This window comes from Cnephaeus nilssonii, assembly GCF_951640355.1.
Source record: "Cnephaeus nilssonii genome assembly, chromosome: 5".
Taxonomy (NCBI): Eukaryota; Metazoa; Chordata; class Mammalia; order Chiroptera; family Vespertilionidae; genus Cnephaeus; species Cnephaeus nilssonii.
The window spans coordinates 33,491,352-33,505,378 of NC_137076.1; positions in this window are offsets into that span (position 1 = coordinate 33,491,352).

Consider the following 14,027-nt stretch of genomic DNA (forward strand, 5'->3'; position numbering starts at 1 on the left):
CGGGGACTTGGGAAAGCTTTCTTTGCATCTCTGAACCTTGTTCTCTTTATGTGAAAAGTAGAGGTCTTATTTCCTCCAGAACAGCTGTGTATTAGTATGCTAGAGCTGACATAACAAAATGCCACAGACTTGGTGGCTTACACAACAGAAATTCATTTTCTCACAGTTCTGGAAGCTGGAACTCCAAGATCAAGGTGGTGGCAGGGTAGATTTTTCCCGAGGCCTCTCATTGCCTTGCAGTTGGCCACCATGTGTCCTCACATGGCCTTTCCTCTGAAGGCACACATCCCTGGTGTCTCTTCCTCTTCTTATAAAGACACCAGTGATTTTGGATTAGGATCCCACCCTTATGACTTCATTTAACCTTAATTACCTCTTTAAAGGCCCTATCTCCAAACATAGTCACGTTGGAAGTTAGGACTTCAATGTATGAATTTTGGGAGGAGACAACTCAGTTCATAATAGAGTGTTAGGAGGATGAAAGCATATACCATATATAATATACCTGTTATACAGTAGATATTTTAATTTAAAAGTATTTAATTATGGCCCAGCCAGTGTGGCTCAGTGGTTGAGCATCAACCTGTGAACCAGGAGGTCATGGTTCAATTCCTGATCAGGGCACATGCCAGGATTGTGGGCTCAGAGTGGAGGGAAGGGTGCAGGAGGCAGCCAATCAATGATTCTCTCATCATTGATGTTTCTATCTCTCTCTCTCCCTCTCTCTTTCTCTATGAAATCAATAAAAATATGTATTTTAAAAATTATCTAATTATGAATGTCTTTTGGCTCCTGAATCAATACTTTTTTCACAAAGTTCTTCAAAGAAGTTGAAATAATATATTACGGTTGTTACAGAAACTATCAAGACATTTTTATGACACTTTTTTTTCACATTCTTCAAGCTAACCTGCACCTATTTCTTTGTATGTGTGTGTATGTCTGCATGTGCATGTATATATGCTTATGTATGTGTTTCCCCTCATTCCCAAGTGAGAGGATAAAGTCCTGAGCAATGGGAATCATATCTTCCATTCATTTGCTACATTAATGAATTTAACACTCTACACACAGTCAGTGCTTAATAAATGATGACTCTTTGAACATGCCTGACACGATGGTAAACACACAGTAGGTACTCAGGACATACTTGGTTGACTATATCAGGATGCCTGGATACCAGGATACCAGGTTGTTCTCACATAAAGGACTATAAGGAACATGCCACATTTGGGGTCTGAAGAACTGGCTCAAATGTGGACTCTGCCACTTACTAGCATGTGGCCTTGAGCATGTTACTTAAGTTGCCATTCCTTTCCTCATTTGTAAAATGAGAAAAATGGCATCTACTTTGCATGGTCAATTTGAAGTCTAAATGAGAAAATGTCTGTGAAATCAACTATCCTGGCACATAGTGAGAAATCAGAAAATATTACCTGAATGTATGAGAGTTTGTCTGAATATTGGATCTCTAGGGAGGTGAGGGGCTCAAATTAAAAAAAAAAACTGTTGTGCCCCCACCAGTATTTTCAAACTAGGCTCAAAGGCACATCAGGGGTAGGTTTGAAGTGGAAAGATGGGATGGAGGTAGCCAAAAAGGTAACATAGGGAAGGCTTGGACTAGGCACTTGGTCCTCTGCAGACTTGGTGTCCTAGACTATTAAACCTTCCAGTGTTAAACCCTCGCCTGGCCACACACACACACACACACACACACACACACACACACACAGACACACACACACACAGGAAGGTTTGTTCTATGGGCCATCATTCTTTATTTACCCTACCCCCTTTCATAGCCACTGAAGTGGAGGGTGAGGAGTAACAGATTCATGTTAAGCCACTCAGATTTGCTCTTTTGATTGATTCCAAAATCTCCCTTTCTGGGGCAAGGAAGTGCAAGAACATTCTAGAACATATTGTGCCGGAAAACACAAAACATTCAAAGACTAATGGGTTCAGCTCAGGATACAGGAGCCAACTTGAAGGATTCCCGCTGGCCAAATTTGGGGCAATTTGAATATAAAAAAAGAATAATTACAGTAAGTGTTTATAATACACTAGAGGCCCGGTGCATGGATTTGTGCACATTCATTGTTTATCTATTCATTGTTGATGGACACTTGGTTGGTTTTGCCTTTTGGCTATTGTGAATAATGCTACTATGTACATGATGGTAAAGTTTTAAAGAAAAGTTTGGTGATCTATGCAACCAAATAAATACGAATAGGATTGATCTCTGAGATAGAATTAGAGATAAATTTTTATAAGGATGATATTTTTTAGAGCAGTTTTCAGTTCATAGCAAAATTAAGAGGAAGGTACAGAGATTTCCTAGACACACACACACACACACACACACACTTGCATAACCTCCAACATTATTGACATCCCCCACCAGAGTGGTACATTTGTTACAACTGAGGAACCCACATGAACACATCATAATCACCCAAAGTCCATAGTTTACATTAGGGTTCACTCTTGGTGTACATTTTGTGGGTTTGGACAAATGTATAGTGACATGTATCCATCATTATAATATCATACAGAGTATTTTCATTGTCCTAAAATCTCTGTGTTCTGCCTATTCATCCCTCCTCCTCTCCAATCCCTGGCAACCACTGATCTTTTCACTGTCTCCATAGTTTTGCCTTTTCTAGAATGTCATATAGTTGGACTCATACAGTACACAGCCTTTTCAGATTGGCTTCTTTCACTTAGTAATAGGCATTTAAGTCTTCTCCGTGTGTTTTCATGGCTTGATAGCTCATTTCTTTTTATTGCTGAGTAATATCCCATTGTCTGCATGTACCTCTGCTCATTTATCTAGTCATCTAAGAAGGACATCTTGGTTGCTTCAGATTTGGGCAATAATGAATAAAAGCTGCTATAAATATCTATATGCAGATTTTTGCATAGACATAAGTTTTCCATTTCTTTGGGTAAATACTAAGAAGCCTGATTGCTGAATAATACGATAAGAGTATGCTTAGTTTTGTAAGAAACCAACAAACTGCCTTCCAAAATGGCTGTACCATTTTGTATTTCCACCAGCAATGAATGGGAATTCCTGATGTTCCATATCCTTGCCAGCATTTGGTGTTGTCGGGTGTATAGTAGCTATCACATTGCTGTTCTAATTTGCATTTCCTTGATGACACATTAAGTAAAGCACCTTGTAATGTACTCTTTTGCCATCTGTATATCTTCTTTGGTAACGTGTCTATTAAAGTCTTTGCCCATTTTTTAATCAGGTTGTTGGATTTCTTATGGTTGCGTTTAAAGAGTTCTTTGTATATCATAGATAAGAGTCTTTTATCTGGTGTGTCTTTTGCACATATTTTCTTCCAGTCTGTGGCTTGTTTTCTCATTCTCTTTACATTGCCTTTTGCAGAAAAGAAGCTTTTAATTTTAATGAAACCCAGCTTATCAATGCTTTCTTTCATGACTCATTCCTTTGGTGTCGTATCTAAAACGTCATCTCCACACTCAAGGACATCTAAATTTTCTCTTACGTTATCTTCTTGGAGTTTTATAGTTTCGTATTATACATTTAGGTCTATGATGGATCCCGAGTTTATTTTTGTGAGGGGCATAAGGTCTGTGTCTAGGTTCATTTTTTTTGCAGGTGGATGTTCAGTTGTTCCAACACCATTTGTTGAAAAGATTATCCATTGTGTTCCTTTGCTCCTTTGTCTAAGATCCATGGCTGTATGTCTATGTGGGTCTCTACTTTTTTTGTGTGTGTGTAGTCTAAAAAATCCTATTTCAATTTGGTGGAAAATACCATTTCCTGTTCCATAACAGGTCTTTCCATCCCTGGAAATTATTGGGATAATTGCTTGTGTAATGAAACATTTATTCATTTAGCAAATATTTCCACATGAGAGAATTTTATATTGCTCACAAAGACTCTAGATAAGCTTGAGGGTCCTCTTATCCAACCTTGAGATTTTTCTGTTTCACTATATAAATATTATTATAACAACATGAAATAAAATTTTGTGAAAAGAAGGAAAAACTACCATGTCAATGATTTTTCTTTTTCTTTTTTCTTGTTTCCCACGAATCCATATTATTTCACCCAGTTGTAATCATCTGGCCTTCTTTTACTTCTCTCTTCTGAATCGATTGCTCATTAATTTTAAACCCTCTGGAATCCGTTCATATTTGGGACATGGACTGTTCGTGTTTGTTCTAAATGCATTTTTCAAGCTTCGAGGACTCTGGAGTGCTGCAGATGGGATCTCTCCCCATCCACGTCTGTGTGCCCAGCCCTACCACAGGGTCTGACCCCAGAAAGCCCTCAGTCCGTGTCTGTTGAATGAATGAACAAGAATATGTTGTGTTGATGGGGAGGGGATGGTCTGTGTTCAGACCAGGCACAGGCAGGAAGCTATTACATGCAAATCAGAATGTTTCCACCCCAACCCTGAGCCCTGACTCAGAGCCCTCTGGTGCCTTTTGTCTCCAAGCTGCAGGGAATCCAAGCAGAAAATTCACTATTAATGGTTCGATAAAAACATTCAGGTCCAAAATGCGGCCCCGTGGAGGCCGCGTGGCAGCCTGGCGTCCAGATGTGCTGCCCCCGGAGGGAGTCTCATTCCCATTTAATCGTATCTGTCATTAGGCTGGGAGCCTGAACTCCTGGAGCCAGGCCTGGGGAACGCTTCACATTGGTGGGCAAAGCGACAGAAAAAGGCGGAGCCAAGTTGTGGCAAGTACCAGTTGTCTCAGAAAAAGTCCCTCTCTTGGCAGTCAGCGTACCGTTTTGTTATACATGACCCAAGAGGTTAATCGCCTACCTTGCCCTCAGAGAAACAATTCTGTTACCTGAACCGACCATGTGGCTTGGGTTGTGTGTGTGTGTGTGTGTGTGTGTGTGTGTGTTTAGGCACTGTGCTCCTGTGATTCAACAAGATACATTTTGCAAGTAATTCTGACAGTGACGCCAGCTCATGTACGGGTGCTCCATAAAAGTGCTTTGATTGTAATGATGGTAGACAGAGTTGCAAGTACCAGCTATGTGCGTGTGTGGCCGGCAGAGACTCAGGGTGGAGAGAGGGTGGGCGGGAAGGAGAAGGTCATGACAAGGTTCTTAGAAATTGTCTTTTAACGGATGCAGAAAAATTGGACTTGGAGAGATTTTTTTATTATTATTATTTTTTTTTTTTGCAAAGAACGAAAATAATTTTCTTTCTCAAAAAAAAAAAAAAAAAAATCTGTCTTCCAGAACCACGAAATCGCTTCGGGAGGTAGTCATCTGGCGTCAACAACACAATTACATGAAATGGCATTCTAGGTGCTTGGAGCCAGCAACTGTTTGGGGAGATGGAGGTGAGAGGGGCCCTTCTCTGCTGGGCAGGCTCAGCCTGTGTCTGACTATCAGGCCCCTGATGGTGGTGGTGGAGGAGAGATGTGAGTTGATATAGAAACAGGAAATGTCAAGAGATTTGGAGATTTTCATGTGACGCTACTTGCTGAAAAAAATAGAAAGCTTTTAGTGCAGTTGCTTGACTATTTGTATGTCTATTTCTGGCAGGATTTTGAGGCTGTAATCCACACAGAACCAGCCACGTAGAGACAGAAGAACACCTACACAGTCCCTCCCCTGCGTTCTCCAATCAAGAAGTATTTAGTGTCAGCCTTCCTTTAACACTCCCAAAAGACAGCCGTGAGCAGCTCACTCACTCTGCAAAACTTTCAGTGTCTTCCAGTTGCCAAGGTAGAGTACAAACGATGGAGGTCACCATTCAAGGCTTTCGACTGTCTCACCCAGCCTGCACATCCCCCCCTTTTCTTACGGCTCCCCTCTGCAGAGCGGCCTCCGCTCCAGCTCACCTGGCCTGTTCACTGTCTCTCTCCTCCCCCCATCTCCACTTATTCAGATCTCACCCATTCTTTCTTAATCCTCACCTGAGGATATTTTTCCATTGATTTTTTAGAGAGAGTGGAAGGGAGAGGGAGAGACAGAGAGAAAGAAACATCGAAATGAGAGAGACACATCAATTGGTTGCCTCTCGTATGCACCCTGACCAGGGCCGGGAGCCTGCAACCGAGGTACGTGCCCTTGATCTTGAACCCGAGACCCTTCAGTCTGTAGGCCGACACTATATCCACTGAGCCAAACCTGCCAGCGCGTGATCGCACCCATTCTTCATGACCCAGGTCAAATCTTTCCGGTCCACCAATCCTTTCCCACCATCCCATCCCCAAGGGGATCCATCACCTTTAAATATTTTTAAAATATATTTATATTGATTTCAGAGAGGAAGGGAGAGTGGGGGAGAGATAGAGAGAAACATCAATGATAAGAGAGAATCATTGATCAGCAGCCTCCTGCATGCCCCCCACTGGAAATCGAGCCCGCAACCCAGGCATGTGCCCTGACCGGAATCAAACTGTGACCTCCTGGTTCATAGGTCGACGCTCCACCACTGAGCCACACCGGCCTGGCTGTCCATCACCTTTAAATGCCATTGTATTTTTTGCTAACACAGCAACTGCCTTCTATGTCTTAGTTCCTGCAGTTCATCCTCCAAGCCAGACTGTGAGCTCTCGGAGTGCAGGGATTCTTATATTTCATTGAATCGCTTGCCTGTTAATATGTGCCTTGTGCATAGCAACATATATTTAGTGACCAATCAATGTGCATGGGATTGGTTGACTTTAGTGTGCTTGGCACTGTGTTCAGTTGGAGAGAAATGGGAGAGAATGTAAGTTGCTTCCCCCAGGTGGTTTACAGTCCTCCTGGACAGGCGAGGTGTGGAACCGCGGAGATGTAAACTGAACTATGTTTACATTGCATTACTATGCGCTGTAAACTGAACAGGCGATTGTCCAGAAAAGTGCAAGGCAAGTTCAAGAAAGGAAAAAGCCAATTTTATTAGTTATAAGACAGCGGTTCTCAACCTGTGGGTCGCGACCCCTTTGGGGGTCGAACGACCCTTTCACAGGGGTCGCCGAAGATATCCTGCATATCAGATATTTACATTATGATTCATAACAGTAGCAAAATTACAGTTATGAAGTAGCAACGAAAATAATTTTATGGTTGGGGGTCACCACAACATGAGGAACTGTATTAAAGGGTCGCGGCATTAGGAAGGTTGAGAACCACTGTTATAAGAGGTAGTTGTACTTGAGATGACCTAGAGGGTTGATCATTATATATTGTATCTGCGTGGTACCTTAGAGTTTTCAAAGCTCCTTCATTTACATTATTGAATAAATTTCACAACACCATTGTTCGGTATTGCTATGCCCATCTAAAAGAATAAGAGTACAGGTTTTAGAAGCAGCAGTAATTTGGCCAAAGTCACATGGCAGATCAGGGACTCAAGGTCTTTAGAGCTCAAGTCCAATGGGCTATGCACTGTGTCCTGGTACCTTCCAACTATATCATTCTTTGCCTTTAAATTAGAATGTTGGAGTGAATTATTGAAGCAAAATGGAAAGTCCATTAAAAAAATACTAGGGCCCTGGCCAGTGTAGCTCAGTTGGTTGCACCAAGAAGTCGCTGGTTTGATTCCCTCCCCAGGAGGCAGTCAAAAAAAAAAAAAAATCTGTCTTCCAGAACCACGAAATCGCTTCGGGAGGTAGTCATCTTGCGTCAACAACACAATTACATGAAATGGCATTCTAGGTGCTTGGAGCCAGCAACTGTTTGGGGAGAAGGAGGTGAGAGGGGCCCTTCTCTGCTGGGCAGGCTCAGCCTGTGTCTGACTATCAGGCCCCTGATGGTGGTGGTGGAGGAGAGATGTTCATAGATGAACATAGATATCCCTATGTTCATAGCAGCACAATTTACAATCGATGTTTCTCTCTCAGATTGATGTTTCTCTCTCTCTCCCTCTTCCTTCCTCTCTCTCTAAAATCAATAAAAACATATTTTTAAAAATTACTAGGCACGCTGCAGTGAATAGGATAATTTGAAGAGAAAGCGAGGGAGCAGTCTGGGAACTCTGACAAATGGCAATAAAGATGAAGTGAATGTACATCCTGACTACAGAGGGTAGGGAAAGGAGGAGACGGAAGATGACTCCGGTTATAGAACTGGGTGGCTGTGAGAATGCTATTGATGACACGGGACATTTGGACAGGAGTTAGTTAAAGGGGAGATGACACTGTCCTGTGGGCATCAAGGTGACATCTGAGTGAGAACCTCCTAAAGGCACCGGAAATATGGCACAGAAGTCCAATTTGGGCTGGAGAGGAACATAGGACCCTCTCGCCAAGTGTAAAGTTATGAAAGGAAATGAGTTCACATACAAACCTGTACCTAATCTAACAGAGGGACAAGCTGAGCAGGGGTTTGCATCCACAATGTGGGGCATACGTTTAGTTGTGAGAAGTTGTGGGACATAAGGATATCAGCACCAAGCCCTGGCATTGAGATATTGACACTGCAGAGAAAAATGGCACCATCCCACAACACTTTTCCGAGTGCCACGCTCTGAAGTGTCTGCAGTGGCTGGACGCCTTCTTATTCTCAGCCTGGCCTTTCTGCAGGGTCCCTGCTCTTCACCATGCAAGGGTCAAGGTACAGCTCCAGTGGTGATGGGGCTCTTTCTAAAAATATATTTATTACAAGTGCTGGCGAGGATGCGGAGAAAAATGAACTTTTGTGCACTGCTGGTGGGAATGCAGACTGGTGCAACCACTGTGGAAAACAGTATGGAGTTTCCTCAAAAAAATTAAAAATGGAACTCCCATTTGACCCAGTGATCCCACTTCTAGGAATATATCCCAAGAAATCAGAAACACCAATCAGAAAGGATATATGCATCCCTATGTTCATAGCAGCACAATTTACAATAGCTAAGATTTGGAAACAGCCTAAGTGCCCATCAGCAGATGAGTGGATAAAAAATATTTTTATTGATTTCAGAGAGGAAGGGAGAGGGACAGAGAGAGATAGAAACATCAATAATGAAAGAGAATCATTGATTGGCTGCCTCCCAAACGCCCCCTCCTAGGAATCAAGCCTGCAACCCGGGCAGGTGCCCTGACCGGGAATGAAACCATGACCTTCTAGTTCATAGGTCGACGTTCAACCACTGAGCCACATCAGCCTGGCACAGGGCTCTTCAGACACAGCATGAGGACTGCATGGGTGCTGCAGGGACACTGTGATGTGGCAAAGCAGGACGTACATTGTCAGCTTGGTGTCTGGGGAAACCACTGCCTGGGTGTGGGAGCCAGAGGGTGGAAGGAGCCCACGGTGCACCCCCCGTGCATATTGTCATAGTTCCCTTTCGTCCCCTTTCTGCGGTTGTATCCCCATTATCTGGTGGGTATAGTATCATTTTCCTCTTCTTGTAGGCTGAATTATGCCTACTCACCCACCACAAAAAAATGTTTGTATATTGAAGTCCTAACCCCCAAAACTTAAGAATGTGATTGTATTTGAAGACAGGGCCTTAAAAGGGGTGATTAAGGTTAAATACAGTCACTAGGGTGGGCCTCCATCCAATACAACCCGAGTCCTTATAAGAAGAGGAGATGAGGACACAGACATGCACAGAGGGAAGGCCAGGTGAGGACACAGGGAGAAGACGGCTATCTACACGCCAAGGAGAGGCCTCAGGAGAACCCAATCCTGCCGACACCTGGTCTCAGACTTCCAGCCTCCAGGCTGTGAGAAAATACATGCCTGTTGTTGAAGCCCTCCCGTCCGTGGGGCTTTGCTACAGCAGTCCCTAGGAGGTGAGCGTGCCTCCAATCCTTACGCCTGCCCGTGTTTGCTGTTGTTGTTTTTAATTTTAGAGAGAGGCAGGGGGAGACTGAGAGAGAAAGAGAAACACCGATTTGTTGTTTCAGTTACTTATGGTTGATTCTTCTGTACTGAGGCTGTCACTTCTCTGCCCACTTAGAGCCTGCAACTGGTCCTCGGCATCTTAACATTTTGTTCAACAAGCAAGATAAACATCATCTCTCCCTCGGATTCAAGCATCTCTTTCCCTTCCGGTCTGACCTTCAATTAGCACCCTATTGTGTGCTTTCTAATTCTCGAATTGTCTGTGCCACTCCAGTCCGTGCTGTCCTGGCCGCCACGCCTGAGTATGTCTTGTCCCCCAGCCTCCTTCTTGAGGGCAAGGACACTTACATCCTGCTCCCTCTTGTTTTCACATCATCTACCAGGACACCCTCTGGAAACTCTGGGTAGTAAAATCTGCATTTGTAAGGGCAATCGTTGGTTCTTTGCTTTTAAATTGCACTTGCCTAGCTCTTCACTTAAAACCTAGCTCTTAGCCTGGCCGGATAGCTCAGTTGGTTAGAGTGTGGTCCTGATATGCCAAAATTGTGGGTTCCATCCCCGGTCAGGGCATGCACAAGAATCAACTGTAAATAAGTGAAACAACAAATTGATGTCTCTCTCTCTCTCTCTCTCTCTCTCTCTCTCTCTCTCTCTCTTTCTCTCTCTCTCTCTCCTCTCTCTCCCCCTTTACCCCCTTCCTCTCTCTCTAAAATCAATTTTAAAAAAACAAACTAGCTTTTACTGATTAATATATTCAACTTTCCCTCAATATCCCAAAAGCCCATTTGGATTTTAGAAGCAAAGTTGTGGAGAAACTTGGGTATCTCTCTGTTTTAAAAACCCATCTGCATTCTGATTAAAGGTGTTTTAAAATGTGAAGAGGGTTTGCCCTCTTTGAAAATAAAAAGCAGCGTTTCCAGCTGGGACCCTGCTAGTGTGGTTACTAAGGAGACCAATTGACTGTAGGTGCTGTAATTAATCAGCCAATTCCAAACAGCCAAATACCCTCTCCCCTTTGATAGGGGAAAATTGCTGGGTGGGTGGAGGTCCCCAAAGTCCAACATGGGAGCCCAGCCATGGATGCCTTCTTCTCCCTGTACTCTCTCTACTGACATTTTCCAGTGGTTGTTTTAAGAACTTCTAAGGGTGCCTGTCAGAACTGAATGGAGTCTAATTCTTGCCACCATTCTGGCTTGGGCCTCTCTATTGCAAGAGGATAGCAATGCCCTGGCAGTGTGCTCAGTGGGTTGAGCATCATCCCATGAACCCAGAGGTCCCTGGTTCAATTCTCCGTCAGGGCACATGCCCAGGTTAGTGGGCTTGATCCCCAGTAGGGGGTGTGCAGGAGATGTTTCTCTCTCTCTCCCTCTCCCTTCTTCTCTCTCTCTAAAAAAAATCAATTAAAACTTTTTTAAAAAAAGAGGATGGCAAGCTGGCATGACAGAAGTGAATTTCCACCGCCTCATAGTCCCTAGAAAGAAGGCTGCATGCCCTCTCCTCTCCGAGGACTTTAATAAGTGCACACTGCCAGTCCGAAGAACAGGGCAGCTTGCTGCTCGGTGACAAGTTGCCCCACCCGAGGGAGGCCATGGCCTTTAAGACGCCATGACTCAGCAGCAAAACGCGAGGACAGAGCCTTTGAGTGTTTGGGAGCACCACACAGTCTGTACCTTTCCTAGTCCTCTCTTGCTTTTCCGAGGGGCAAGGCTTTTGTACCCCACACAACAGGGCTGTAAACTCCCTCTGGGTTCCCTCCTGCCTTCCCCTCCATGCATCGTAGGAGACAGCCTACCACAATATGCAGCCTCCTTCAACCCAAAGAGACCTTCCAGGTCATTGGGTTCAACTCTTCGATTTGCTAAATGAGGGAAAAGTTCAGAGAAGTTAAGTGGTTTCCACTTTTGCTTTTGCTTTCCCTCAGCTGCAAGGGAAGAAAAGCCCTCGGGTACTGAACACCCTGGAAATGACTAGGTGCTCAAAGAAAGGCATGTCATGCCAGGTGATTTTCCACTGCGTGTAAGGGAGCATGGTAGACTCAAGTTATCAATCAATAGCTCCAGTGAACAGCCTGTCTAGCTACCACCTCTGTCCTGTGACTTTGTAGTCTCCATCCAACCTGGCTCTAGACTGGCCTCATGACTGCCTTTAGCTACTAGATGCAGCAAAAGCAGTGGAGTGCCAACTCCGAGCTCAGGCTCCAAAGGACTCTACATGCTTCTGTTCATTGCCTTGCTTGGCTGTACTTGTTTGTGCTTGCAGCTCAGCCTTCCTATGAGATCATGCCCGACCAGCCTGCTGAAAGGATACGAGAGACACGTGAAGGATAAGACACACCAAGGTGCCCCCAGCTGACAGCCAGCCACCCTCTTGAAGCCAACCTGAAGCTGACTGCAGAAGAACCACCCTGCTGACCCCATCCTAAATGGCTAATTTGCAGTATCACCAGCCAAATAAATGGGCTGTTGTTTAAACCTCTGACTTTGGTGTGTCTTGTTATGCAGCAACAGCTAACTGAACCCTGACTTATATTTGAAAGACATATTTGAGTGTTTTTTTAAAAAAAAAGTTGCAGTTTGGAAATCCATAATTGGTATGGCAGCTTCATAGTCATCAGAGACCCAGAATCCTTCTATCTTTATGCTCCATCATCTTTAGTCCATGGTTTTTATCCTCAAAGTTGTCTTATGATCCAAGATGGCTGCAAGAGCTCCAGCCATCACATCGATGTTCCAGGCAGGAAAGAGGGCAAAGAAGAGGATTCTTCTAGCTAAACTGGCCCCCTTTATTTTTTAAAAAATATTTTTATTGATTTCAGAGAGGAAGGGAGAGGGAGAGAGAGATAGAAACATCAATGATGAGAGAGAATCATTGATTGGCTGCCTCCTGCACACCCCATCCCTGGGATTGAGCCCACAACCTGGGCATGTGCCCTGACTGGGAATTGACCCATGACCTCCTGGTTCATAGGTCAATGCTCAACCACTGAACCACGTCAGCCGGGCTAAACTGGCCCCCTTTAAACAGCGTTCCTGGAATCCCCATACAATGATTAGCAGTTTGATTCTCATTGGCTATCCTTAGCTGCAAGCAAGGCTGGCCTTTTAGCAGAACAGATTGCCACCTAGCATAAAATCAAGGGTACTGTTAGTCAGGAAGAACATGGGTGTGGGTATTGGGTAGACATCCAGCAACATCTCCCGTGGCATGTGTTCGATCAAGCTCCAGACCTGGGACCCCAATACACACATATCAGGATGCAAAACTGGCCACAGGTCACGCTGACCTCTCAGAGTACAGAGTGGTGGCTTTGACCTGTAGTAACAAAGTGTAAGGTTCCGGCAACAGAGATCTAAGAGGAAAACCACCGTATGCTAGTCTCCTGGGCCCTTTTGCTATGAATATTGGTGGAAGGGAAATTTGATTGTTGGAATGTGTTGCTCTTTACCTAGGGCAGTGCGTTCTCGCTTTCCTTCTTCCTCTCTTTTAGTGAGATATAATTCACATAACATAAGATTCACCATTCTTAAGCATGCACCTAAATAGTTTTCAGTAGATTTACCGTGGTGCAATCATCAGCACTGACTCCAGAATATTTCCCCCACCCCAAAGAGAAACCTCAGACGTCTTAGCAGGCAGAGCACATACTTCCTTTCATTCTTCTCCACCCAGCTATGAGGGAAGAGCCTGAGAAGGTGCCTGAGCTCCTTGGACAATATAGACTCCAACCCAGGGATTCTGGAATATTTTCAGATCTTGGGAAAGCCAAGGAGGAGGTGCTGGTGCGATTGGCCTTCCCTAGGGCAGGGAACAGAGGGCTCCCTGAGGACGCTTCAGAATCTAAACGCTCCCTGCCTGGGCTGCCTGTGGGCTACCTCCCTGCAGGTGAGGGAAGGAGGCTCCACACTGAGTGGGGGGAGCCCTTTCAACACCTTCTGACTCCAAGGCACTTGGGGTGACACCCGGAAGTACAGCAGCAGCTTGAAAAGCATGCTGGTGCCCTGGTTGGTGTGGCTCCATTGGTTGAGTGCCATCCCCTGCACTGAAAGGTCACTGGTGCAATTTCCGGTCAGGGCACATGCCCAGGTTGCAGGCTTGATCCCCAGGTGGGGTGCATGTGGGAGGCAGCCAATCAATGTTTCTCACATCGATGTTTCCCTCTCCCTTCCTTTCTCTACAATCAATAAAAACATATTTTTTTTAAAAAAAAAAAAGCATTCTGTTGTGACACTGGATATTCACAGGGGCTCTTTAGATCCCGTTG